Below are 5,226 nucleotides of genomic sequence, written 5' to 3'. Positions count from 1 at the left end.
TATCTATCTATCTATCTATCTATCTATCTATCTATCTATCTATCCATCCATCTATCTCACAAGACACTGGGCAGCTAAACCAAAGAATAAATGTACGACACTCACTCCCCAAAAATGTCCTGATTAATTAGAAAAAAAAATCTAAAACAAACAAACAACGAATGGAGGGATATTCATAACAATGGAGCCACCTCACAAATGATTTATTTACCTTCAAACATAAATTCTAGTTTCAGACAATCTGTGTTCTTGGCTTCGGGGTTGCTGACCATGAGTCTTTTAACCCTAAATCTTGGTTAGCATTAAAATACCTCTCTGAATTCCAAGCCTAAGATTTTTTTTAAAAAACCCAACAACTCAGGGTCTTAAATGGGAAATATCAGATGGGCTTGTATTCCATCCATCAACAGATGTCCTCATAAATATGTACTTGCAAGATCCTTTAATCTTTCCAGGAGACCTGAGGCTAACAGACATCAAGATGATGCCCACATTTTAAAAAAACCCTGCAAACCAGGCAGAGCTTTGATCACAGTTATGGGCACTTACTGATTTTTAAAAAAACCATACTCCTCACCCATCTTTGAATGTTCATGTGAACAGAAGGGTTATCAGTGCTCTCCTTGGCCCTCATACCATGTGGGTGTCGATAGTTAGCTGCAGAACTTGATGTTCCAAATGGTGTCTACATCCTAGAATATTCTGTTTTCTCCAATCTGGCCATTCTGAGGTCAGGGCTATTTTTCAAAACAATTTTTAGAAGAGGAAGTCATTTGTCCTATTCTGGTCACTGTCCAGCCATGAAAAAAACATTTCCTGAGTCTAAAGTTTGATAAATCTGTCTCAGAGTGGTCTTATAGAAACATAGAAATCTGACGGCAGAAAAAATCCTCATGGTCCATCTACTTTGCCTTTATACTATTTTCTGTATTTTATCTTAGGATGGATATATGTTTATCCCAGGCATGTTTAAATTCAGTTACTGTGGATTTATCCACCATGTCTGCTGGACGTTTGTTCCAAGGATCCACTACTCTTTCAGTAAAATAATATTTTCTCATGTTGCTTTTGATCTTTCCCCCAACTAACTTCAGATTGTGTCCCCTTGTTCTTGTGTTCACTTTACTATTAAAAACACTTCCTTCCTGGACCTTAATTAACCCTTTAACATATTTAAATGTTTCAATCATGTCCCCCCTTTCCCTTCTGTCCTCCAGATTATACAGATTGAGTTCATTAGGTCTTTCCTGATAGGTTTTGTGCTTAAGACCTTCCACCATTCTTGTAGCCCGTCTTTGGACCCGTTCAATTTTGTCAATATCTTTTTGTAGGTGAGGTCTCTAATACTGAACACAGTATTCCAAATGTGGTCTCACCAGCGCTCTATATAGCGGGATCACAATCTCCCTCTTCCTGCTTGTTATACCTCTAGCTATGCAGCCAAGCATCCTACTTGCTTTCCCTACCGCCTGACTGCACTGTTCACCCATTTTGAGACTGTCAGAAATCACAACCCCTAAATCCTTCTCTTCTGAAGTTTTTGCTAACACAGAACTGCCAATGCAATACTCAGATTGAGGATTCCTTTTCCACAAGTGCATTATTTTACATTTGGAATTATTTCCGTGTTGGGGAAAGAAGACATCAAGAAAGAGAGGAGAGGAGAAAAAAAAGGATGTTTTGGAGAAAATAAAACTATCTCCACTTTTGTTGGCTTTAGTAATATTGCCTATGTGATCTTAATAGAACAGAATAACAGAGTTGGAAGGGACCTTGGAGGTCTTCTAGTCCATCCCGCTTCTCAAGCAAGACGACCCTATACCAGTGAGGGCGAAACGTTTTTTTCTCGGATGCCAAAAAAGCGTGAGCATGTCCTATCGTGCATGTGTGAGTGCCCACATCCAGTAATGGGCAGCCAATTTTTTTACTACCACACTGTGGGTGTGGCTTAATGGTCATGTGATGGGTAGGAGTGGCTTGCCAGCCATGTGACCAGGTGGGAGTGGCTTGAACAATCATCATCTTTAATGATGGGCAAACCCAACGGTGTTTGAGTTCGGCAAGTTCGGACAAACTTTACGCAAAATTGGGCCGAACCCAAACTGAACCCGAACTCGAACCCGAACGGGGAATCCCTCCCATGAAGAGATTCTTTATTATTTTTATGAAAAAGGACACCGCAGCGGCGCTGCAAGCAAAGGGTGGTCGGTTCGCCCATCACTAATCATCTTTCAAGGGAACTGTTAAGTCCTCGACTTACAACCTTGTCAGTTGTAAGTGTCACTCGCTGGGGTGACAATTTGCTTTGCGTTTCCCATGCTCTCCTTTCTGAGTCGCCCACCCCCACCTCAGGCTGGGTAGCTAGGTGAACGGGTGCTGCCAGAAGCATAAATGCTGCCAGCGCCATTTCCACCCATGCCTTGCAGTTCAGGCGGGAGGTGGCCGCGTGAGGCTGGAAGGGAGCCGTACAGGAGAGAAGGGAGCTAATCCAAGGCCAGGAAGGAGGAAAGAGGAAAAAAGCAAGGAGCTCAGATGCAGCAGCAGAAGCAGCAGGGGAAAAAAGGAGAGTCGAGCCGAGACCAGTAATCCAGGAAGTGACAGCCGCCGATCAGCTGGAGCTGCGCACACATCTTCATTTCCACCGGTGGAACTGTCCTGCCTGCTCCCCATCCCTGCCCACACCCATAGTTCAAACCTTGGGGAGGCGAAAACAACTTCCCGCACCTCCCCAAAGGCCCTCTGGAGGCTGGAAACTGTCTGTTTCCCAACTTCTGGTGAGCCCAGTAGGCTTGTGTTTCACCCTCCCCAGGCTCCAAAAGTTTCCCTGGAGCCAGGGGAGGGTAATAATGCCCTTCCCCACCCCCAAGAGACTCTCTGGAAGCCAAAATCACCCTCCCAGAGCTTCTGTGTGAGCCAAAAATCAGTTGGATGGCACACACATGCACATTGGAGCTGAGCTAGGGCAACAGCTCATGCGCCAGCAGATATGGCTCCGCATGCCACCTGTGGCACCCATGCCATAGGTTCACCATCACTGCCCTATACCATTTCAGACAAATGGATGTCCAATCTCTTCTTAAAAGCCTTCAGTGATTGTTCTGCCAGGCTCTCTGATAGAAGCCTCCCGAAAATTCAAGGGTACAAATTTCAGACACACCCATGTTTGAAAATTCAAAACAATGTTCTTTATCACAAAATTCAAAATAAACAAAGCACTCTTTTTGTATTGCAAAGAGCACTCTTCCCAAAACAACTGATTAGTCTGTACAATTTCCCTTAAGCAGTCATTAAGTACTTAGCTAGCAGCTGTGAAGAAACTTCACACTCCTTCTTCTTCCAACGAAGTGAGACACACACACACACACACACTGCTCTGCTTTGGTTTCCAAGGCATGAAAAAGCAACAAAGTCCAGCAACACAAGATTCCTGACGAACTCCGATCAGATATTCTTCCATAACGGCCAAACCCACATGCTGCTATTTATAGCAGCAGCCCTAATTACTGGAGCCCCACCCAAACACAGGTGGCCTCCCTTATTTCCTGTAATATGTTCTTACTTGGTCTCTTCTATGTATAATTCTGCGCTTGCGTGGGTCCAAAATGTCATCATCTGAATCAACAAAAGATAAGGGAGATTGACTGCCTGGGCTGTGTGCCAAACCCTCCTCTGCCGAGTCACTCCCACCTTCTTCTTCGTCCGAGGAAACTAAACTCTTAACTGATTCTGTCGGCAATAACACAGGCCTGTGACATGTTGAAGTTTCCCCTGCATCCACCTCCACATTCCCTGGGGCAGGAGCTGGGCCAGAACCAACCACAACAGTGATGGAGCACCCACAACTTCTGAACGCAAGCCATACAACTAGTTTATTTATTTATTTATTTATTTATTTATTTATTCATTCATTCATTCATTCATTCATTCATTCATTCATTCATTTATTGGATTTGTATGCCGCCCCTCTCCGCAGACTCGGGGCGGCTAACAACAATGATAAAAACAGCATGTAGAAATCCAATTAATAAAACAACTAAAAACCCTTATTATAAAACCCAAAATACACACAGACATACCATGCATAACTTGTAATGGCCTAGGGGGGAAGGAATATCTTAACTCCCCCATGCCTGGCGGCATAAATGAGTCTTGATTAGTTTACGAAAGACAGGGAGGGTTGGGGCAATTCTAATCTCCGGGGGGAGTTGGTTCCAGAGGACCGGGGCCACCAAAGAGAAGGCTCTCCCCCTGGGGCCTACCAAACGACATTGTTTAGTCGACGGGACCCGGAGAAGGCCAACTCTGTGGGATCTTATCGGTCGCTGGGATTCGTGCAGTAGCAGGCGGTTAATTTTTCTAACTGTCAGGAAATTTCTCCTTATTTTTAGGTTGCTTCCCTCCTTGATTAGTTTCCTTCCATTACTTCTTGTTCTACTTTCAGGTGCTTTGGAGAATAGGTTGACCCCAGGCAGGGGTTGGTACTTACTGCCACTACCAGTGTGATGTGTGTGCAACTTTGGGTCGCCAGCTTGCACGCTCGTGAGTCCCAGCGAGATTTTATTCTGGGGAGTACAACACAATTCACTTTTCCTTATCCTAAAAAAATTAAGAAAATTACTAGGGCATTTAAATATCTTAGCGTGTTTGAAGTTATCTTATTTGGTGGGTGGGATCCATTCCACAATGACACCTTAATTTCACGCCGCATCCTTGAAACCGATTGCAAAGCTTTGGGTGATGCTGATAATGTTGCTGACAGTATATGTCAAGGTGATAATCTCGCTTCTCTTTTTCACTCCTTTTTTTTTCCATCAGTGCCACACTTTGGTGTCGGTGTGACTTCTGAAAAAACCCACCAACCACACATCTCCAAACACAAATTCATTCAATATACACACGGAAGGGTTTTCCCATTTGCAAACCACCCACCAATATTCCGTCAATGTTTCATTCATGACTTTGTTTTTTCGATGCTTCCAGCCATCTCATTGTATAAATGCTTCTGCTCAGATGGAGTAATTAATATGATGCCCAATGGCTTTCGTACGGTCCGGAGAAGTTTTCTTTTTCCCTGCCACCTGAACCAAACATCTGTTAAGCTCAGGTAAACAAGATATTCCACTGATGTTTCAAATCAACACTTGAAACAGAATATCCTACAAAAATAGACTAACAATCCTGGGTCTAGAAAGCCTAGAACTACGGTGCCTAAAACACGATTTAAGT

Source organism: Erythrolamprus reginae, chromosome 4 (genome assembly GCF_031021105.1).
Source record: "Erythrolamprus reginae isolate rEryReg1 chromosome 4, rEryReg1.hap1, whole genome shotgun sequence".
Classification (NCBI taxonomy): domain Eukaryota; kingdom Metazoa; phylum Chordata; class Lepidosauria; order Squamata; family Dipsadidae; genus Erythrolamprus; species Erythrolamprus reginae.
Note: the sequence above shows the minus strand (reverse complement) of the source record.